Source organism: Lepidochelys kempii, chromosome 9 (assembly GCF_965140265.1).
Source record: "Lepidochelys kempii isolate rLepKem1 chromosome 9, rLepKem1.hap2, whole genome shotgun sequence".
Taxonomy (NCBI): Eukaryota; Metazoa; Chordata; order Testudines; family Cheloniidae; genus Lepidochelys; species Lepidochelys kempii.
The window spans coordinates 97,952,868-97,976,633 of NC_133264.1; the positions used below are offsets into that span (position 1 = coordinate 97,952,868).

The 23,766-nt window shown below is 47.1% G+C and overlaps 1 protein-coding gene across 3 annotated transcripts in view; it reads right to left on the minus strand.

The window, feature by feature from the left end:
- Positions 1-23,766, minus strand: part of FHL1 (four and a half LIM domains 1) — an 87,183-nt gene that overhangs the window by 22,296 nt on the left and 41,121 nt on the right. Inside the window, exon 1 of one of the 3 annotated variants that reach the window (XM_073358468.1) lies at positions 2,052-2,122. The exons of the other annotated variants lie outside the window; for them this stretch is intronic. The gene's annotated coding sequence lies outside the window, so the exon portion shown is untranslated. Of the gene's footprint in view, positions 1-2,051; positions 2,123-23,766 lie in introns of those variants that run through there. 3 annotated transcript variants of the gene reach the window in all.

The following is a 23,766-nucleotide window of genomic DNA, read 5'->3' on the forward strand; positions in this document are numbered from 1 at the left end:
GGGGATTTGTGCTAGAAATGGCCCAACTTGATTATCATACACATTGTAAGGAGACTGATCACTTTAGATAAGCTATTACCAGCAGGAGAGTGGGGTGGGGGGAGGTATTTTTTCATGCTTTGTGTGTATAAAAAGATCTTCTACACTTTCCACAGTATGCATCCGATGAAGTGAGCTGTAGCTCACGAAAGCTTATGCTCAAATAAATTGGTCAGTCTCTAAGGTGCCACAAGTCCTCCTTTTCTTTTTGCGAATACAGACTAACACGGCTGTTACTCTGAAACATCTCTGGGGTAGGGAAGTGCTAGTAACCCAGGTTTACAGATGGGGATCTGAGGCAGAGTGATTTGAGGCCATAATCCTGCAAACTCTTAACTTTCGACATGTGAGAAGCCCCACTGAAGTTAATGGGGCTCCTGAGATGCACAAGCACTTACAGGATTAGGGTCTAAGCTGCTTGCTCACAGTCACGCAGGGAATCTGTGGCAGAGCAGAAAACTGAAGCCAGATCTCTTGAGTCCCACACCAGTGTCTCTTGTCCACAAGACCAGTAAGAAGAACCTACCGTATGGTAACACTTGGCATTCTTGGAGCCGTATTCACTATTGAGGGTGTGTTTTAATAATAAGTTGCTAGTTAACAAAATATGAACGTCTTGCTAAGATCTAAATGAAATGTGTGGCTCTATTAACTCAGAGGTGCTTCAAGTGACACCACCTACATTAATTTTTACTGTAATGAAAAAAGATTAGAAGGACCAATACTCCGTTCTGTAGGAATATTGCACACATATTACACAAAAGACACCTGAGAATCTGGGCATGGACAGGGCTACATTCCATACCTTTCCCCTCTAATTTTGAAAGGATCTTTTATTCTCATCAAATTAACCCTCAAGGGCTGTGAACTCCACTTGTTCCATGTGTGCAGTTCAGATTGGTGTCAGCAGGACCTGGGCTACAAACTGAGAATACAACATATTCTCAGAGCAGAGCAACTTGCGATGAGAGTCAGAACGGTAAAAGCAGTTGTCATCTTTAGGCTATGGAGGTAACAAGGCATTGGACTGTTAAAAAAAATCAGTTAACTTGAGGAAATTGACCGAATTATTAAAATGTCTAACATCCATCAAAATCCCAAACAGTCGGTTTATGTAGGGCATTTTCAGTGACCTCCTCACATCAGACCATAAGCCATGAAATAGGTGTATGCTAAGGGGTACACACTAAACATGCTTGCTTAACTCCCATCAATGTACATGGGAGAGAGAACCCTACTCTTTCTTGCTAATGCAGACGGTCTCTCTGTTTGATCAAGGAGGCTACCACGAACACAGAGAAGAAATGCATAGTAACCACAATCCTTCCCCTGAAGTGTAGCAACCCATCTATGGTTATATTTTCTACCTCCCTCCTTTCTCCGCTACTGTACATTTCCCCTACTACCAATGATAATGACAAAGCCAGCACATTCCATAGTAAATATCCACAAGCCATTCCCCACCCTCCCGTCCCAAATCTGAGGATCATTTGATAGCTTTACTAAAATCACAGTCGAACCACAGGCTTCCCACTGCACTGTATAACAAAGCATTTACTATTTAAAACCATTTCAAAAGAGCTTAATCAACAATATCTTTGGCTACACAGTGTAATAACTTCTATTGTTACAATCCCAAATGGTTATCATTAATTACAGCTTGCCAATCGTTCAAACCACTAAGAATGTACTAAATAAAGAATCGCTTCTATGATACAATATCCTGCTATCAAAGCAAGTTGCACAATATAAAGGTATTTTAAACACAAGACTGGCACTTATTAAATAGTCTGTGCTATTTCCATTTTACCTGAATGTCTGTGGTAAGCCATTATTACGGGAACAAATTCACAGGCAGGCCCTTAGACAACTCAGTTCAGAGTTTCTCGGCTGATAAGAATGTGTCTCGTTTGATAACATACATTTAAGGGGAGGCTATTAATACAGAAAGACCCACCCGCAGTTGTCCCCTCCCCAGAGATCACAGATTAATCCCAGTCAAAAATTCTTACCATTTTAGGTGATCCAAGGGAGAAGAATAGGATCTGGTGAAAGTACCATAAACAACATATAAATACCTGCACAACTAGTTCAGCATCCAAATTAGTTTTAAAGGCAGAGAAGCACCATAGGAACTTGACCTCTCTGCTAAAGTACAGTTTGGCCTTGGCTTGAAAACTAGCTTACAACTGTTACAACATGTTAACCTCATGTATAGACCCAGATGGTTTGGGACAGTGCTGTCTCAGTTATACTAATTCTGAGCTGCTCTTTATTTAAAAAAAAAAAGGGCTGACTGCAAAATATTTAGGGTCCAGCTAAAAAAACAGAATGAGTTAAAAATGCCATTCTTAGACCCCCATCAGCTGCTCTGCTAGGTCAAGGGGAAAAACACAGTTCGGCATGCCAGAACCCAAGGCCCCTAAACAGTGAGTAGGGCACAAATAGGGGGAATTCACATGCACTGAAGATTTACTTCTGGTATTTAAAATCCTGCATAACTTAATGCAATTAGTTTTCACAATCACAGCTGAGGCTGGCCTTCTACTGTCTTTATAATAAGCCCCGTTTCTCAAGTATTACCCACTAGTTTACAGTGTGAAGTGGCAGGAAGCTATGTTAGCAGCTTCCCTAACACCACAGGAACAGCTGTTTGTTTCCAGGCATGGCAGACAGACAGGGTCATTGGTGGTCTGAGCTCAGGGCTGGAAGCCAGGAACTCCTGAATTCTAATCCTGTTTACGACACTGACTGACTGCGGGGCCGTGGGAAAGTCTGTTAACCTCTCGAGCTCAACTTTCCGCTCTCACCTACTCAGAGGAAGTTGTGAGTATCAGGGAGCTAATGTTGCAATTCTTTTCAACAAGGCCCATCTCTGTGGCCCCTGCACTTTGCACAGCAATTGGAATAGAAAGTTCTAAGGATCAGTGTCGGTATTGATGTTAGGTGTGCTGCAAACATCTGGAAAGTCACCTATTTTAACTACAGGAAGGTTGGCCAAGTACCACAACAATGCATATAATAGTCACACCAGTCAGCTCTCCTCTGCCCGGGAGCTTCCACACTGCAAAGACACAGTATCATAACCAGCCTCCTTCACAACTGTCATTTACATCTAAAAGTTGTGTAAGATGCCTTGAAACGACCATTTTTGAAAACATTAATTTCCAGAATGGCAAAAACAGCCAATCCACTTATTGTTGATCCAGCAGATTGTTCAGAAGAAACTAAAATGCTCTGGCTAAGAAAATTCTCCCACGCAACGTATCAAACTCTAACAAACTGTTATCGTGGTTCACAAGGCCGCAGGAATCAGAACTGGCATTTTTAACTGAGACAGTCTCCTTTTATATAAACAGTATACATAGCGGATCGTTTTGGCAAGGTCTGTGGTGTTCACATGGATAACCATTCTTGTTACTGTTTCAGTAACTCTCTGGCATACCACACCCCCTAGGATATGTGAGTGCTGGTGGTTCTCGCCACATTCCAGCTTGAGTAATTACAGCCTCCCTAAAATATCCTCTGTAATTTCAAACAGATTTGGTATTCTTCATTTCCTGGCCTAAAGAGCTGTGTAACATTCTTGTGCAATGTTTAAACAGCTATCACGTTCCACCCCAGAGATGGCTGCATTTCAATGGGAGTGAAGAGATTCATGAATGGGAAGGGACAAGCATTACGTACACATGTAAGCGTTCTGTAGGTATACTAGAGAGACTGTGAGGGTGTGAGAGTGTATTTTGCACCCAGACACACACAATGGAGAGGGAGAAGAGGACAAATAGGGAGAAAGGGACAGGCAGAGGTTCGGAGAACAGAATGGGTGGAATCCTGGCCCCACTGAAGTCGATAGGAGTTTTGCCATTCACTTCAGCAGGCCATAGGATTTCATCCCAGGAGTCAGAGTAACAGCCGTGTTAGTCTGTATTCGCAAAAAGAAAAGGAGTACTTGTGGCACCTTAGAGACTAACCAATTTATTTGAGCATGAGCTTTCGTGAGCTCACGAAAGCTCATGCTCAAATAAATTGGTTAGTCTCTAAGGTGCCACAAGTACTCCTTTTCTTCATCCCAGGAGTGTAGTTTTCAACACAGTGTATAATAGTAAGCCCATAAATTTCAAGTTATCACCATGTGGCACAGAGACGACCCATGCCTACCGATATGGGGGGGAGGGGGGGAGCATGCTCAATACAAGCCAAGCACCAAATCTTGGGGGGGGGGTGGATATGTGACCCCACATGACCCCCTCCCCGGATATGCCGCCTCTTCTGTGGCACAATACAGGATAACATGGTCTGGAGCACAGCTCCCTCACTCCAGAGGTGGTGGCCCAGCTGGTTTCCTGGTTGGTAGTCCTAGCATAACTGGGCAATAGACAACAAAATGAAATTCAACAAAGACAAATGTCAGGTGCTACACTGAGGGAAGAAAAACCAAATACAGAGTGGGGGAGAACCGGCTCGGCAGCAGCACTGCTGAGAAGGAGCTGTTGTGTGGGATCACTCAACATGGGTCAGCAATGCGATGCTGTTGCAAAAAAAAGCAAATGCAATTTTAGGTTGCCTGCACAGAGGCAGAGCATGCAAATTGCAGGGAGGTGACAGTAGTGCTCTATTCGGTGCTGGTCAGGCCTAACCTGGAGTGCTGTGTCTCATTTTGGTCACCAACGTATAAAAAGGATGTGGAGACACGGGCCAGAGGCGACTGACAAAGATGATCAAAGGGATGGACTGCAAGCCATATGAGCAACGGCTGAAGGAACTGGATATGGTTAGCTGGAAAAGAGGAGGTTGAGGGGGAAAATGATTGCGATTTTCAAATACTTGAAAGGCTGCCATAAAAAAAGATGGAGAAAAGTTGTTCTCTCTTACCACAGAGGGCAGGACAAGGGTTCAAATGACAGCATAGCAGATACAGATTAAATCTCAGGAAAAACTTCCAAACTGTAAGAACAGCAGGACAATGGAACAGACGCCTCGGGAGATTGTGGAAGCTCCTTTACTGGAGGTTTCCAAAAGGAGGCTGGAGAGCCCCCTGTCTTGGGTGGTTTAGACACAGTCAATCCTGTGTCTTAGCAGGGGGTTAGAGCAGATGATCCCTGAGGTCTCTTTCAAGGCTATGATTCTATGGCCTTAGGCAACTTCACACTTCACTCCAGAGCAGTGTTTCGCCCCCAGTGATCACCGAGACCCCTTCCCACCTCATGTACTGCTATTCGGGCACTGTCTGGTAGTAACAGCAGTACTGTTATTGTTATGTAGATCGTCACCGAGCCCAGAAGGCCACATTGTGCTAAGCTCCAGGGAGACACCGGAGTTTACACTGAAAGTGGAGCAGCCAGCCCAACCTGAGTTCCCTATCAATTCTGCCAGGAGAATCAAGTACCAGCAGAATTTCGAAGGGCAGTGGACGCAGGTTCTTACGTCCCAAAGCAATCAGGAGCCGGAATTCACGGTACAGGAGTTCTGAGTTCACCTCCAGCCCCAGGCACTTCTTTCTCCTTCTGTGTATTGATCCTGTCTTGCTGAATTCAGGAAGCGTTGAAACCTGTAGCGTTAGGCACTAGTCTGCTGGCCAGGATGAGGACTGAGGATGAGGATTTGAGCTGCGCTACCATTTTTAACATTGGTAGTTTAGTCCTCGATTTCTTTATTTTTTCAGCTAATACAGGAGTTACACAAAGAGACAGTCCCCCAAAGTGAACATTTTATCAGCACGGTGGCTGTTGAGCAGGCAGCATGATGAAGGGATCGTGTCATGTACCTGAATAAAGAGTGATTCAACATTGTGTTTTCCAGAGTATTTTCTTGACCTGAATCATCCTGCCAGAAAAGGCCCGAGCAGCTTCAGGCTTCTCACATGTCCATCTGTCACTCGACAAGACAGAAACAGTCACTTAAATAGGAGATAGCCAGGCATTGATGAACTATTAGTCACCATCATGAGAGACAACTGAGCAGCAATAAATATAGAGAGGTGGCAGGACATCATGCCTACATTTCAGAGTAACATTTTACTTTAAAGCTCCATGTATGTTGACTGCGCTATACACAGTACTGTGAAGTGACTGATAAACAAAGAAGGATACACCGATGACTTGGACTCCTGGACAAATTCAGCCTCCTCCCATCGCATACTGCCCCATAATCGTTTCACTTCCCTCCAGCTAGGTTTTGGAATTCTGCCCCCTGATTTGGAATCATCTGTGACAGCAGAGGGCAGGTGCAGTAAAGGTGCCTGAGGGTTGTCATTCCAGGCAGTGAACATTTAAGAGAGAGTTTGCACAGGGCTTGGTGGCTCCCAAAATGTACTCACAGAATTGAAACAAAAAATGTTTCGATGCGATGTTTTTATTCAAATTGCCAATGCCACAAAAGCCAATTTATTCTCGCCCACAAGAGAAAACACACCTTTCAGCCAAAGATCTCATGGGAAACATCCCTTCAGTTTTCAGTCCTCCCCTCACATCCCTTTTACAGCTGCAGTGAAAGATGAACGTTGCAGCATGCCTGGAAGGTGAAGGGACCGGGTTCCGGAAGAGGGAAGGGTTTTCAGGGTCATGGAGCCCTCATGGGAATCGCTCTGCCAGCAGCTCCCCCTCACTTGAATGGAAGAAGCTCCAGCTAGGGCATCTCTGCTAATCTCAGCTGCATCAGTGGGGTACCTCCAGTCACTGGGCCCCAAACCAGTCTAGGATGTATAAGATAGGCCCCTTGAACTCCACCCAAAAGGTGACGGGAGCAGCACAGTTCTCACAGCCAGCCCACCCTCGTCCATTCTGCAAGGCCATCAAATGCTGGGTGATTCCTTCCACGGCCCCAGCCAGTTTCGATGTGATGGAAACACTGACTTCCATCAGTATGTTGAGCTCACTGCTAGCCAGGGGTCCTGACTGACTCTCCCTATGGCCTTGAGCAGGGGGAGAAGGGACAAAACCAAGCTCTGCTGTGCCCTGCACGGACTTCCAGAGTGGAGGAAAAATTGCCCCAAACTTCCTTTTGGTCACTCCCAGAAAGGGCTGAACAGAACCACTCAAGAGTAACTTACCCAGCCCTACCAGGAACTGCAAGCATCCCAACAAAACCTCATGGTCAGCAGATTCAAAGGAGGCTGACCAATCCCACAGAATCAGCAGTGACGCCTTCCCTGTTCTCATCCAGTGCTAGGAGATCATCAACCCCAGAAGCCAATGCGGTGCCTACCCCCAACCGCAGTCTGAACCCACATAACCAGGATGACTCGGAAACTGTCAGTGGTGACCTACCACCACCTTCTCAATGACCTTCCCCAAAAACGACATGAGTGAGGCAGCTCAGTAATGGGTAAAACAGACAGTGTCAAGTGGTGGTTCCTTAACCGGAGTCGTACAAGAGGTACTCCACAGCCAGTGGGCACACAGCCCAATCCCAGGAGGAAGCCATGAGCAAACCCACCAAAAGAGAAGCCAGCACCTCCCCGCTGGCCTTCCCCAGCCAGGAGAACATGTACCCAACTCCAAAGGGTGTGGCACAAAACACCCCTAGCACTTCTGGAGCCTCAGTGAACAGACTGACAGAGGCTCAAGCACAAGAACTAGCCTTGTCCTGTCGCGGACACACCATGGTAGTGTCTCCATGGAAGAAGCCAGATCAATCCAGCTCTGAGTGATGTTAGCCACAAAGCATCATGAAAACTCTTCCCGAGAATGAGGACTAGACTCCGTAACAGATCAGAGGCAGCGCAGACTCACCAGGCCAAAACCACCCAGGCCAAGTCCTGCTGCAGGAGACCTTGTGGATGATACAGCAAAGGCAAAACTGCATTTCTTTGCCTCCTCCACAGCCACAGTGCACTATAAAACTTATAAATGCTGCACTCAATCCGATTCAATCCTAGCTATCCACCCCAGGGCACCCCAGCCATCTGCGTTCATCTGTAGAAAGCCATACATAAGCCATGGTGACACATGGGAGCAAAGCCAGTTGCTGTACAGATGTTTGTACAGCTGTAGTAAACCACAAATAGCAGTCTGTGGGTTAGACTACATTCTTCCTCTGAGCCATCTGGAATTCCTCAGGCTCCAGCCAGCTAGGGAGGGCCTCCCTACACTACAGCTCCTTCACATCTGCAGGACAGGTGTGCTCCACCTCCCATCGCAGAAGGCAATGATCAGCCCATGACACTTCCCTGACCTCCAATCCCACCCCGAGCACTAGATCCAGATTGTGGCCGACTGTGTGAAGAGAGTCAGAAGGCACCCAAGACAGATACATGGGATGCTTTTAGAACCAGATATGCCGGAGGTACAGGAAGACTGGGAATAAGTTCATTAATGTATATACGGTGCGAAGACACTATATGGTCAGATGCCATCTAAGAACCTAGATATGAATGTGGGAGACTCAGTGCTTAAAGGGGATAGTGTGGGAGGGGCTGCAAGGAGCCAGCAAAATAAATAAGTAAGTAAAAGTTGAGCCAGACTGCTGAGGGATGCACTTTAAGAACTGTTTCACCAACAATCTGCTACTTCCAGATTATGGTAGACCTCCTCTCTACTTTTTTCAGACCACTTGAAGCCCTGGGGCGAGGGAGAATAAAAACATAAGAACAAAGGAAAAGGGAGGGAAGCCGAACAGGGATGGGAAGTGACTAGAATTAAGGATGGAATGGGCCAGCGGGACACTGGAAGTAAAGAGGGTGAAAAGTGGAAAAATAGCAGACATGGAAAGAGGGGGACGTGTAAGCGCCTATCCATCTGTTTTACTCCACGGGAATATTGTCAGGACTCTGCCCCCAGCCAGCGGAGATAGTCCCATTTTACTTCCATGCCACCACCTGCTCTGCTCCCAAACCCCTTCCAAGCACACTTTCACTCCACCTGTTGTGGACATTGCAAACCTTTGACTGGTTGCTGATAGCCAACTGACATGGAGATTTGAGTGGGGGCTATAAATCAGATGCTGCTTTGTGCATCCAAGTTTTTGTTCAATCCCTCTTTTCTATTTCGGGCTTGGATAAGAGAACCAAAGCCAGGAAAGCTTCCTGCCAAATAAAGCAGAGCATGTAGATGAAGGGAAAGCAGTGGATGTGTTGTTCCTTGACTTTAACAAAGCTTTTGACATGGTCTCCCACAGTATTCTTGCCAGCAAGTAAAGAAGTATGGGCTGGATGAATGGACTATAAGGTGGATAGAAAGCTGGCTAGATTGTTGGGCTCAACGGGTAGTGATCAATGGCTCCATGTCTAGTTGGCAGCCAGTATCAAGTGGAGTGCCCCAAGGGTCGGTCCTGGGGCCGGTTTTGTTCAATATCTTCATAAATGATCTGAAGGATGGTGTGGATTGCACCCTCAGCAAGTTTGCAGATGACACTAAACTGGGAGGAGAGGTAGATACGCTGGAGGGTAGGGATAGGATACAGAGGGACCTAGATAAATTGGAGGATTGGGCCAAAAGAAATCTGATGAGGTTCAACAAGGACAAGTGCAGAGTCCTGCACTTAGGACGGAAGAATCCAATGCGCCGCTACAGACTAGGGACCGAATGGCTGGGCAGCAGTTCTGCAGAAAAGGACCTAGGGGTGACAGTGGACGAGAAGCTGGATATGAGTCAAAAGTGTGCCCTTGTTGCCAAGAAGGCCAATGGCATTTTGGGATGTATAAGTAGGGGCATTGCCAGCAGATCGAGGGATGTGATCGTTCCCCTCTATTCGACACTGGCGAGGCCTCATCTGGAGTACTGTGTCCTGTTTTGGGCCCCACACTACAAGAAGGATGGGGAAAAATTGGAAAGAGTCCAGCGGAGGGCAACAAAAATGATTAGGGGACTAGAACACATGACTTATGAGGAGAGGCTGAGGGAACTGGGGATGTTTAGTCTGCGGAAGAGAAGAATGAGGGGGGATTTGATAGCTGCTTTCAACTACCTGAAAGGGGGTTCCAAAGAGGATGGCTCTAGACTGTTCTCAGTGGTAGCAGATGACAGAACAAGGAGTAATGGTCTCAAGTTGCAGTGGGGGAGATTTAAGTTGGATATTAGGAAAAACTTTTTCACTAGGAGGGTGGTGAAACACTGGAATGCATTACCTAGGGAGATGGTGGAATCTCCTTCCTTAGAAGTTTTTAAGGTCAGGCTTGACAAAGCCCTGGCTGGGATGATTTAATTGGGGATCAGTCCTGCCTTGAGCAGGGGGTTAGACTAGATGGCCCCCTGAGGTCCCTTCCAACCCTGATATTCTAAGATTCTATTCTATGATTCTATGTGTGGGGCAGAGGGAAGCACTACCCTGCAAACCCACCCTAAATCAAGAGATTTCTAGTTACTAGTTTCTAAGGTGCCACAAGTACTCCTTTTCTTTTTGCTAGTTACTGAGAACACTCATGTAAGACAGTGTATTTGACACCTGTTAATTTGTATTACAGTTACTTTTCTCCCCTAAGAATTCTCCTCATGGTAGCAGGTGGACTGTCCATCCCTGTGACCACACACAACCCACCCCACTGCTCTAGGCCTACATAAGACAAAGCCCAGAAAGAGCATTAAGATTTTCCTTTTAGTTGATCATCTTGATATTTTTGTCATTGTTTCCTTCCACTCAAGGATCTCGAACTGAACTGCTTGAATTGTGAACATGCTCCCATGATGAAGGGACATATTTTCACCCTTATTGTTCAGAGCTGGACACTGAAGCAACAAGAGGCAAGCCTCTGATTTAAGTGACCTACCCAGAGTCAAACTGCAAGACTGGATCCAACACCTATTGATGTAATTCTTTGCATCAGGCCCCAAGTCAGCAGTGGAACCAAGAGAGTCAAGTTCTCTCGATTTCCAGTCCACTCTGTCTTTCCAATGGCTCTTTTATAAAGACTGAAAAAGAACAAATAGTAGTGTTCATCTTGCAGCAGAGCTACTTGGTACAGCTCATGGTCTGTGTGGTTAGGATGAGTCTGCTGAAAATATTCTCAGCTCTATATGATACACGCTTTAAAATAGTTTATTTTTATTGCTTAAAGTGCATCGTTAGTTAATGCGCCTCAGTGCACAGTTCTGGAGCACGAGAATGGAACTCTGCGAAGTGCTGGCCTAGATACTGTGTCCGGAACAGATTCAGGAATAGCTGTGCCTCTGGGCAGCCTTTCGACTTCGGGATGTAAGTCTGCAGGATGGTGCATGAGGAGGGTTGACCTGCAGGGCTCGGGTACAGCAGACACAGCACTGCCAATCCCAAGCATTGAAAATCACCAAAAACCACCACCCTAAAAAAATCATGAGATTTTAAAATAAATAAATAAATGTGGTGTTCTTTCATCTGCCTTCCGGCTTCTGAGCCTCTAGCTTCAACGCAGGCCCCCGTTTCAAACTTTTCTCTGCAACCGTGAGGCCTGGAAACTTACTTTTTTCAGAAGAAAGCCACGATTCTTGCTTAATCCAATGCCTTCAGGAGACAGGGCTTTTAAGAAAACATGGCGTGACATGAGAGCATGTGACAGGGCTCCACTCTCTGCCTTCGGATGACCACAAACAGGCTGGACACCTTCCATGTTGATAATCACCAGCATGTTATTTATTAGGTCCCCTCCATCAGGACAGCCTTGTACAACAACATACAAGTGGACATAAACTTCCCCCATAGCCCACTCTCCAGGGAGGAAGGAGAAAGTTCTCCTAATCCTGTATCCCCTGCCAGCCTTCTTCTCTTGCACTTCTTTCCTTGCCTTTACCTGTGTCCCGCTGATGGGCAGATCATTCTCATTAGCTCAGCAGCCTCCAGCCTAATTAAGCCATTGAGCACCCATCTCCCAGTGAAGTCCACTCCAGGGGGATACCTGGTCCCCTAAGGAGCAGAGTGCTGGGTCAGCTCTCGACTCCTGGCACGCCATCACAGAGTGCAATCAAATCGTGGGCATGGGTAACACTGTGCGCTGCCAGACACGCCGGACAACATGCAGGCCCAGGATGGCCTGCTCCAATGACAACCAGAGCCCAGAATGTGCCCCGGCACCGACCGAGGGATTGGAGGGCAGGGTAAAAGGAGTCCTCCTTTCTCAGGCTTCCTGTTCCACAGTGGCTACAGCCCTATAGGGCAGGACTACAACTCCACCTCCTTCTGCACTACACCATGGAGCTGGCTGGGCTCACAGGGGACAGCAGGCTGAACCCTTGCCAGGGCTGTAGTTGCATGCTCCCACTGAGCTTTGGGGAGCCGCAGGAGGAGTTGTGCCTCCCCTGACACACATTGCCTTCCAGCAGCCCAGACAGGCAGGGTGTCTGCATGCCACCCAAGGGCACCAACAAACCCTGCAGCAAACAGTAATACGCTCTGGATTCGTTCAAAGCAGCTGAGGGCAGAGGCTGGCCTGCAGAAGGTCTGTTACTGGGGATGATGGGCCAGGCAGAGAAAACCCAGCTTGACTTTCAGATCACAGGGTTCCAAAAGTCATGTTTTCACTAGTAACCTGAGCAAATCTGAACGAGAGTCATTTACCAACTTGGGATCCCCAATGATGCAATTACTGTACCTAAGTTTCTGTTTGACCAAGACATTGGATGTAACACTTTCTGCTTGAGAGAAGTGCCAGGGGATATTTGACTACCACAATACTCAGGACTGGAACTTTATATCTCACCCAAAAAAATTCAGCAGCTTTGTAACGACTCAGAGAGAAGAGAGCCAATTTCTGTATCACCCGCACTGTGTCCCTAAGAACTATCCCATTCCGTGACTAAACCAACTCCACTCTGCTTAGATCTGACCACAGCACAGCTGGGTGCCTGCAGGCCGTGCTCTTCATTGTAAGTGTAAGCAGAGTCAGGATGAGCTCCACCCTGACATCTGGTGGTGAGGTGCGGCAAGTTGTGGAAAAGAACTTCAGGGGCTGATCTCATTTGCATAAGCACACCCACCCCGCCTAGAAAGAGGCCATAGTTGCCCAAATAGTCACTTTGGCTGCTGTGGGATCCCCAGTGTCTCTGTTATTGGGGCAGGAAGAATAAATTGTTATTACCCTGATTATGGGAATCAAGGACAGTGGAACTGCACTTGGCCTTTTGTTATGATGGAGGGACTCGCCATCAACTAAGTAGCACTCGCTAGGCAAGGGTCATGGGTTCCAAAACTCTGTGAATAGAGGGGGGGGGTGCTGGGAACAGGTTTTAATACTTGGTGGCCTGGGGGTCCCTGGTGAGGGCCTTACATGCTAATTGCACTTCCTCCTCTCTCCACTGTGGAATATCAGAGCTAATTTTGACTCCATTAGGAGTCTAGTTACAGGCTGCTGAGCTGAATTCACTTTGGGATAACGGTGCACCAGCACTGAGGCTCCCCTACTACAAGTTGAAATCACCAAAGAGCTGGAATTGCCAAGAGCTGGAATCACTGAGTGTTGTGTTAAGTAGCGGGGGAGCCTGAAGCTGTATGGTGGAGCAGTTTGCGGGACGGCGAGCAGAGCGGCTGGTGGAACAGAGCAGTTTGCGGGACGGCGAGCGGAGCGGAGCCCCATGGAGAGGTGGGGCCATCAGTGTTGGACCGTGTACAGTGCCCCTTACACCCCCCCTCAATCTCCACTCAGGGTGGGAGGTAAAACTCTGAGATAAACTTTTGAACTCTGGGGCCGCCGTGACTAAGGACAGAGACTTTTGGGTCATTGGACTTTTGGGACTTCGAACCAAAGGGAAAGGACATGCCCCAATTTGTTTGGGGTGGGTTTTGCTCATGGGTTGTGTTACGAATCCTGTTGGTGGTGTTTCCCCAACATAATGCCACATTGTTTCTCTCTGTTATTAAAAGTCTTTTTGCTACTCTCGGACTATGTGCTTGCGAGAGGGGAAGTATCGCCTCTTGGAGGCGCCCAGCGGGGGTGGTATATATTTGTCCCAGGTCACTGGGTGGGGGCTCGAGCCGGTTTTGCATTTTGTTATTGGAATGGAACCCCTAGATACTGAACCCGGCCCTTGTTGCTGCCAACTCTGACAGGCAGAAGGGTTACATAAGATATCTTCCTGCAGAGGCAAGCGCACCAGAGCTCCCTGCGGTTTGACCAGAACAAGGCTCCAGTCTGATTCACCTAGCAGAGCTAATGCGGTAGATTACAAGGATCCTTGATTGAGTTTTAGCTGCAGTAACAAGTGGAAGGCTCATTAAGCCCAGCTATGGGCTGAGGGACTAATCAGTTACATGTCCCCCCGGGACCCGGCCACCAGCTCCACTTACCTTTGGAAATTAAAACTTCTGGGTTGAGCAAAAGTGGAATGACTCCCTGTCAATCCAGTAACACACAGATCCTGGCAGGACAACCCCTAGGGGAATCTCCTACAGGAGAAGCAGGTTTGATGTGTAGCCACAGAACACTCAGTGACCACTCGTGTGCTCCTACCACACATGTTATTAGTGAAACTGTTACTGAAATAATCTAGAATGCCTCCCAGCATGTTTGCAAGCTGTATAAGGCTTTCCCTTGGGTGGATTTATACAATTCACTGAAAGGGTCAATGAAGGAAGAAGTTTGGATATGAATTTATATTCAAACAGAAAGCTGGGCAAGTCCATTTCCTTGGAAACAGACACCAGTGCAACAAGATTCAGGAATTAGCATCTTCTCCTAGCCTCACAAACCCATGTGTCAGTACACAATGCTGCTCCTGTACTACACCAGCCAGCCAGAGCGTGACCATATGAAGGTCGCAGCAGTCAAATTGCTGATGTTGGTTATGCCCATATATTTCCTGCATGAGTAGGATAAAACTTTGGCTTAGGGGGTTTCTGGTTAAACTGAGCTCTGAAGACGCACTTACTCTCTCCATAGAAGAATTGCAAACCATCCAAGTTTCCCCCACTCTGCTTCACCTCTGACATGGAGAGACCTGCTCTAGGGATGAGAAGTCTCCATGCCCATTCAATCCTTGGCCTCTACAAAGTGCAGGACACAACCACTTCTAGGTTTCTAAAATCCGTGATGGTTTTATCAGTCTGGGACCAACAGAGTTCAGCAGAGGGTCGGTTATTGCAGGTGCAGCAGGCTGTGCTACCTATAGTTAAGGTTGCCTGGCATTTCTATTTATAAAACCCTATTTTGAGTTGCTTATATAATTTTGCCAGATTTTAACAGTTTGAGCTGTAATTTTCCAAGGGTGTCTCCATCAGGCTGAGTAATTTTTGGAAAATGTCAGCAAACACAGTCTAGTCATTTCTCGGATTGAGGATAGTGGAAAATACACTGTTTTTCCCAATGTTAAATTGTTTTCCAACCATTTCACTGAGAAGCTCTAGTGTCCCCAGGCTTTGGAACAGAGGCTTGAAATTTGGCAGCAGATTCCACAGTGTCCAGGATATGCCTCTTGCTGTCCCTGTGAAGAAACGCCCAAATCTTGCCAATTTATGAGCCTCTAAAAATTTCAACACACACATGCTCAATAAAAGGTTGTTAGAGCTTTTCAGTTACATTTGCTAAAGATGCCATCTGTCCTAAGCACAGTGCCCCCTGCTGGCACCCAGGCAAGGAGGAATAGAAGGAGGCGGCAGCCACACTGGAGCTTAGAGGGATGAAGATCTCAACCTAGGGGCGGCAGATGACAATGGGGTAAGACACCGAGGGGGGCTGTGGACTGGGCCTGGGATGAGGAGCCAAGGTGGTTTGTGGGGGAGACTGGGATTAGCAGGGCACCTAGAGATAGCAGCCTCATTAACCATACAACCCTGATTCATACCCTGAGCACCATCCATCCTGAATGAGGGTGGGGTCCTGTGGAAAAGACAGCATGTGCTCATGTAATTAAAGATGACTGTGAACATGCATATACACAAGAGGTCAGAATTAGGATTGCACAGATAACCTTAATTCTGGCATTTGCTCATTTTTGAGGGCTTGACATTGCAACCTAAACAGTATTCTTTTCATGCAGTTTGTTCTCTGTAATTGTAATATAAACTGAGCAAGAGCACTTGTATGCTGTTTTGCTGGTAGCATTTATCTGATGCATGTCACAGATCTATTGCACTGCTCTGAGTCATAGCACTGACCTTAGAGCCCCAAGCTGGAAAAGGCACCACAATCTCACGACAGAATTCTCCATCATTCTTGTCTCATATATCTACATTGATTTCAACACCGTATCATATGCCTGGTGCATCTGTTAAGTACAGCATCTGCCTCCCCCTGCTTTTGGCACATCCCCCCCCAGACACACCCCTTTGTACTTCATTATACCTATCACCGTACAGTTACAATTTACAAAATTATTTTATCACGTAAGGGGCCGAATCCTGATGGCTTATGTGAATAATCAATAGGCAGGGACCATCTTTATGTTCTGTGTTTATCTAGTGTCTAGCACACTGTGGCTGGTCTATGATCAGGGCTGCTACCACCATACAAAAAATAAATCATTGTTATTCAGACCTGGCATAAGTAGGCCCCACTCCAGTCTTTAGTGGAGCAGCACTTGAGTACGGCCAGCCTGGAACTGGCCCAATGGAACAAGCAGCAAGACGAAGGCAGCTCGCACTCTGATAACTATATTTTCAGTTGTTAGGTGGCAGAGATGACTGAAAGTTATGTGTCCACATTAAAAATAACCAGCCCCAAAGCCTCACCATACGTATCCCTGGGCCTATCTTTGCTCTGACAGTCAAAAGGGATCAGCCTGCAGGATTGACAGTGTATTTTTGGTTGCCCTAAATAATTGTCAGCATGTATGTCCTGCATTCTTTACAAGGAAAAACATAACTGCAAAGTCCACCTTCGTGGGACCCAGTCGGGTGGATTAGACACAAAGGTCACTCCCTGGATGGGTATGGCTGCTTTTAATTCTAACTTTAGAGAAGTCTGTTTTGAAATGAACTAGGCAGTCTCCTTTTTTCACTATAAAGGACAGGCTAATATTTAGTAACAACTTGAAGAAGGGCACTAATCCCTTCGTCACACAGCCAGCGCAGGGGCTTAATTTCCATGGTGTTATGATGGTAACTAGTACACACAAAACAAGATCAAATATCAGTTCCCACCTGACTTGTTGCTGTCCAGAGTAATTAAACAGAAATACCAGAGTTTATTTCTACCCGCGTTACAGCATCCTACTGTGGCGTGTATTTCATTTTCATGAATAACTCTTCATTACTAACTGAAATAATTCTCCAGGCTACACTCGCACTTTAATGCTAATCAAAGGCGCTTGTTAAGTGGTTTAGCTGAGATAATTCACTCTTTTGTTACCGACTTGGAAGTGATAACAACTGTATTATTTAACAGCTGTATGTGAGTGAGCCACAAAAGCTTATCTCCAGTCAACAAAACGTGATTTTCTACAACAGAACTGTGCAACGATTCCTGTACCAGGAAAAATAAGCCATGATGCCTTCAAAAAAACTTGACAACAGGTAGGCCACTGGTGTACTGAGACCACTGTCTATTATGCTGACCAATATTGTTTCCTTCATCTGTCTGTATGCATCTCTTGTCTCATCTTATACTGATATCGTATGCTCCTTGAGGCAGGGCCCATCTTCTTGTTCTGGGTTTGTACAGTGCCTAGGACAATGAGGATCTGGCCTATGAGCGGGCTCCTAGGCGTTACAGGAATACAAATCAATAAATCATTCATACAGCCTGGAGACACTTCCTTTTGGCTGGTATTGTCTGAGCCAGTGCTCCTCAAGCTGTGGCCTGGCGTCACAGAGTACTGATCACCTGCTGTTGGCTCCTTCCAAGTTGCCATTAAGGAAGCTAAATGTACTTGAATATTTCCTTGGCATCACTCCACCACGTCAGCAAGTACTGTAGGTGCCATGGGGGTGTTACTGGACTGCCACCAGGGGAAGAGCTGGTCCGTGTTGTCCTGAGTGGGCAGAGAGGTGGCCTATGAGTCACGCACTCCCTTACAAGATGTGGTCCACCTATGAGAACAGCCTCGGAAAAACGCTACTGATAGCATTGGCTGGCTCCATGGGGGGGATGTACGCCGGGGAGGCAATGCTGCCGGTAAATTCTCCTTTCCTTAACAGAATTTTTTTTATTTCCCGATCACTCTATTAATACCCGCAGAAAATTACCTAACAAACTAAGTTGCCAGTGCCTTGTCACAGCTCCGTGGGGTTAGCAGGAGCACCACACGTTGCCAGGCTGGGTCTGCAGCCCGGGTCTCTCAGGCCAGTCCAACGGCAGCTGGGATCAGAGGTGCCAACACCGTGGGTGCTCCAGGGCTGGGGGAGGGTGGAGAGCCGTGAGCGGTGGGCAGCCAGGGGCCTCGGGGAAGGGGTGGAGTGGGAGCGGGAAGAAGCAGAGTACGGGCAGGGCCTTGGGAAGAGCAGGGATGAAGCCCCCCCGCCAGGGAAAAGTAAAAGTTGGCACCTATGCAGAGTTCTGGAGCGAGTACAGGAGGACCAAGGGCCTTTCCACACTCCTTCCTGATCCATCCAGCAGACTCAGTGATGGCGAGGAGAGGCTCTGAAGGGAGCCAGGTCCAGACCCATTTACCAGGAGAACAACTGGCCCAACAGGGATTGAGAATGAGCCAAAATGGGAGGCCCCACAGGGGTTCAAGAAGAGCTTGAAGGGAAATACAGCCTCACTTCAAGGGGGAGAGGGTGCAGAACAAACAGCGAGCAATTCAGAAAGCATCATTTGTATTTAATTTCTCTATCCTGGACGGGAGTAGGGGGTGGAGTTCCTGTAAGAGTTCCCAATCCTCCAACTGCTGGAGGGTAATTGCCTATTATTCCCCTTATGGATTATCACTTGGACAAAGGCAGAGATGGCAAGACATCTTGTGGGTTAAAAGCCAAATGCACCGTGATGCAGACTCATTTCCTGGCTCAGATAGTTCAGAAGAGGAACAGATTTTTAAAAATAACCACCTTTTGTTTGTCTTCTGGTTGCAGGACAATAAGTACGGCTGCTTTGAAAAGTTTTCATGCACAATCACAGAGGAGACCATATTATCGCAAAAGCCTGCCATAAATCACTTCATATTTTATGAAGCATGCTTGCAGTAGCCATGGGCTGCACAGCCGGGCTGCTTGCCAGGGGCTGAGACCTTTAGAAAGGTCTCATAGTCCAGCTACATACCTTTTTTTCCTAGTGATGATCATGGCTTCCTATCATCTCACACCAGTTCAGATACCCTCGACAACTCTTCCCTTTTATGGTCGTTGAAGTGTATGCTCACCTGCTTTTAGACCCCTGTGCTTATTAGTTAAAAAACAAACATCTAAACATATAACATATGCACATGAGTGCTTAGATGAATAGGACATGTAAACTTGAATCAGAAACACAATCTTCACAATTGTGTGACACTTGGCAATTGTTAGCTAATGATGAAGAGCCCAGACCTATAGTTGTTCTTTTACATTCAGACCCTTGCTACTGTAACCTTCCCAAAGGTTGTGTCCCACACTTTACCCAGTTGTATGGTAAGCAGATGTCTCAATTTTATAGGGACAGTCCCCATATTTGGGGCTTTGTCTTATACCTGTCCCTATTACCTCCCACCCCGTCCCAATTTTTCACACTTGCTGTCTGGTCACCCTATCCAGTTGGCATGTGTATTTGTGTTACTATTTCTCTAGCATATAAAAACATATTTGCCCTTTCCTTACATGTGGTAAAAGCAAATGCAGAAGCAAAATAATAAAGTTAGGTAAGTGAAGCTAAATGTACATGTAAGGTCAGGAAAATATCTTGGCTTGATTCATGCTTTCTGAAGCGATCTAATGAGACATCTTGTGTATGGTTTGCCCAAGGGTACAGGACAATGTCAAGTGAGGGAAATGCTGAAGTTTAAATTTCCAATAATGGTGTTAAAAATGCATCTGAACTTTTAGTAGAAAAAAGGGGTTACACTTTCAAAAGTGTCCAAGTGATTTAGGAGCCATTTTCGAAACAGACTTACATTCTTAGGAGCCCATCTTTCAGTAAGATTTAGGCTCCTAAACACTTAATCACTTTTGAAATGAGGATTTAAATTGCTGCAGCAGTTAAGCGGTTTTGGAAATTGTACCTAGATCTGTGTTAGATAAACCATGGCATAGATGGCAACGGCTCCATAGAGGGCCAGAGTTTTTCACGTTGCTATATTTAATTTGCCCCATAAGATTAAAGCATTACCCTAATCTGGATTACAAAATGAGAGAATTATTTTCCCTTCTTTGTAGCTGAAAATGTTAACACAACAAACCAACGTTTCACACGTTTGACTCCAGGTGCTGAAACGTGCCTTTGCTACACTCTGACCCCGAGTAATAATTTTAGCTCAAATTTTATTTTAGAGCATTTTTTTCAGAACATTTCATTCTTCATCTTTCTATTAAAAACCCCTCCAGCTGCCACCCAAAAACTACGGGCGACATCCCTGCCCACCACATTAAAACTGCGAGGCCCAGGAAACCCACTGATGTTCCTACAGCCGTAGTGAGACTGTCAGCATTTTCTTGGAAGGAGATGAAGCAAAGTTTGCAACTCCCTTGGCTCCAGCCCTCCCCTCCCAGCCCCCAAAATGCAAATCTCAGCACTCACAGATCACACACATGGGCTTCCGTCAAGTCAGAGGAGAATAACACCTGGACAAACAGTGAAGAAAAATCTGACCTTTTGTGTGCACTGGGTGAAGCACACCTACCATCCATCCCAGGGACCCAGTTCTTCTGTCTTCACCCTGTGCGTGGGGCTCAGTTTCCAGAGGAGAAGCACATAACAGGATTGTCTCCTTCAAATAGCGAAGCCAGTGCTCAGCTCTGAGCTCTCGAGGGCCATGGACTCCTCCATTCAGAAGAGCTAAAATAGCGAACTAGCCAGTCATCCAGAGGCCGCTCTAGGCATATGCAAGCCAGGCAGCTGTCTCGGTTAGTAAGATTCGTAGAGTGTGATGTTCCCTGTGGTAGCCTGCCATGGCGCGCACTAATTGTCCATGTGTACCCTGTGCGCATTAGTCGGTCCTTCATGTGCTTCGAACGAGTTCTCTTTGAAACGGGTCTAGGTCAAAGTGTATTGACAAACTCAGTGCGTGTCAGCAAGGTGCGCACAGTGCATACTCTCGTGTGCACTCACACTCCTGCAGAGGCCTCCGCATGGACCATGCAGCTGGAGGTGCCGGCCCAGTGGGAGCCCACAACCTAGCCACTAGTGGCCTCTCCCTGGACAAGTGTGAGGACAAGGGTCCCCTGGGGTGGCTGGCGACCACGGAAGTGGCACCCCCTGCCCGCCATCTGCCCCTTGCCCTAGTCTTCCTGCTCCTCTTTCTTCCCCAAATCCTACCCCACCCCAGCTGACCCTGCCCCCTGGGTTCCTACCCCCATTTCCCTCCTATGTCCTAGCCCGTCTGCCACATGTGGTCCTACCCCCCATCTATCTCCCACCTCATCTGCCCCAGGTCTGTCTCTTCCCCAGTCCTCCTAGCCCGACCGTGTCCTGCTTGCTACCCTATCTGCCCTGGGGTCCTGCCTCCCTCAGTGCCACAGCTTCCCTCTCTAGTGTCCTGTCCCATCTTCCCCCTGTTTTCCTAGCCCCCGCATGTCTTAGTCCTCCCACCCTATTTGTCCCCCCCCACGTGTCTTGAACCCTACCCCATCCGTCCCTTGTGTCCTGGTCTCTCCCCATCCCCACCTGGTGTCCAATTTCCAGTCCTCTATATAATCCCACCATTGTTCCAACCATATACAGTATGTCCCCTTCTCCTAGCCTCATATTAGGGATCTCCCACCCAGCCTCTAAGATTGACACCCAGAGGGGTTTGCTCGGGATGAGGAGGGCAAAGCCCAACTAGGGGAGAGATGGAACCCCATGCTGCAAGTCCGAGCACATGCTGCTCAGGGGAGTCCTTCCAGGGAAGCCTGTTAATGGAGGAACACACTGCTGTCTTTGCCACTCTGTCACCCCAAAGAGGGAACTGACCCGGGGGAGGAGAGAAGGAAGCCACAGGGCGTCTCTCTTGTCTACCTGAGGTGTTCCATTGAAATATGGGTGCTGATTTAAAAGAGTCACTTAGGTCCTATCCATCTTTATACCAGATGCTGAGAGGCAGGGGGGGTCACTTACCCACCCAGACCAGGGCTGTAGCCAGGTTTAGCGCCACAGCTTGAGCCAGTCAGTGGGGATCATACTTTAGGGGCTCCTTTCAGCCTCTGACCCCTAGGCCCCACCAAAAATGTTACAAACCCAGCGCCTACATGACGGAACTGTTCATATGTGCAGGGCGCACTCTGGAGGTCCTGGCCCAGTGGGAGTCCCAGCCCACAACCTAGCGACCAACGGCCTCTCCCTGGACAAGCCTGAGGACAAGGGTCCCCTGGGGTGGCTGGCGACCACAGAAGTGGCACCCCCTGCCCGCCATCTGCCCCTTGCTCTTGTCTTTCTGCTCCTCTTTCTTCCGCAAATCCTACCCCACACCCCAGCTGTCCCTGCCCCCTGGATAGGAGGGGGCGGCCCACCGAGGTTAGGCCTATGGAAGCAGATTGTCTTAAGCAGCCTCTGCTGTCACCAGTCAACATATGTTTTGGACAGAGCATCTCATTCACACACATTATTCTCATTACTCACTGCCAGCAATCCCCCCGGCGCTTTCACAAACCACGCGGAGACAAGACACAGGACAACCACAGGGTGTGGAGAGGCTTCTGGAGAAAAGGCCAGGCAGGAATGGTAGCAATTACTTACACATGATCCCTGAGCTACCAAAGCACTGGAGAACATACTTGACTTTATGCATGTGAGTGATCCCACTCAGGTCAATGAGACTGCGTTAAACCCGTTCTGCAGGGCTGGGACAGGCCTAAAATGGTAACATGACAAAAAAGTCACTGGAATGGAGAGCAGCAGGGTAGTAAATTCAGGGACAAAGAGCAGGCACAGACCGGAGAGGGACATTAGGGAAACAACACAAACTCATTAAACACAACTGCAGCAAGCTCTCGAACTACTGTCCAAATCAATCTGTTAAGAGTCAGCTGGGTGTGACAAAACAGCCCTGCTACCTCCAGGCAAGAGCCAAAGGAAACAGGCAAAAAGTTAAAACAGACGTGAAATAAATAACCTAACTTAAAACAATAAAAAAGACGCTCCAACCCTACTGAAGGAGAGCTCAGAAGATCTAGCTCTGGAAGGCATCCACAGAACAACAGGAAAGAAGAGTGAGATTTCAGACAATCCCCAATGTGTGTTATTCACCAGGATGCTTCAGGAACTCATGAAAAGACACAGAACGAGCTGTTATTTTATTATGCCTTTTAAAGAAAATATCTTCCAAAACTTCATCCCAGCTCATCAGATATAAAAGGGTGATACGCACAGGCTAGCAAACATTTTTGTTGACGATCATATCATTAATTATAATCCTTGCATGAAAATAATTTGCTAACCTAAACATGTTTTATAATACACGATATTGACAGACTTCAAGCTTATGTTCATTTCACATAACTTTTACTGTGCATTGGACAATCACTGTTTAGGTCTTTGGGTACAGAACTCCATCATGGAGTTTGTTAACCGGTGGGTTATTGTACTGGATTATGTTGCTCATTTTGCCAAATGGTTCATCGTAGAAGACAGCCAGCTGGAGGAATTCCAAGGTATGAGCATTATGTTTATGAACTGTAATAAAAGACCGACACTTCCAAAAGCACAACAGAAATGACACACTTTCTATAGAAACCATCTTTGCCCCCCTGGTATTGCTGAGAGAGTTTGCAGGAGGTAGGCAGTTTATCCAAATAAGTCATTTTATTTATAGACAGAGTGTACATTCCTTGACGTCTGTT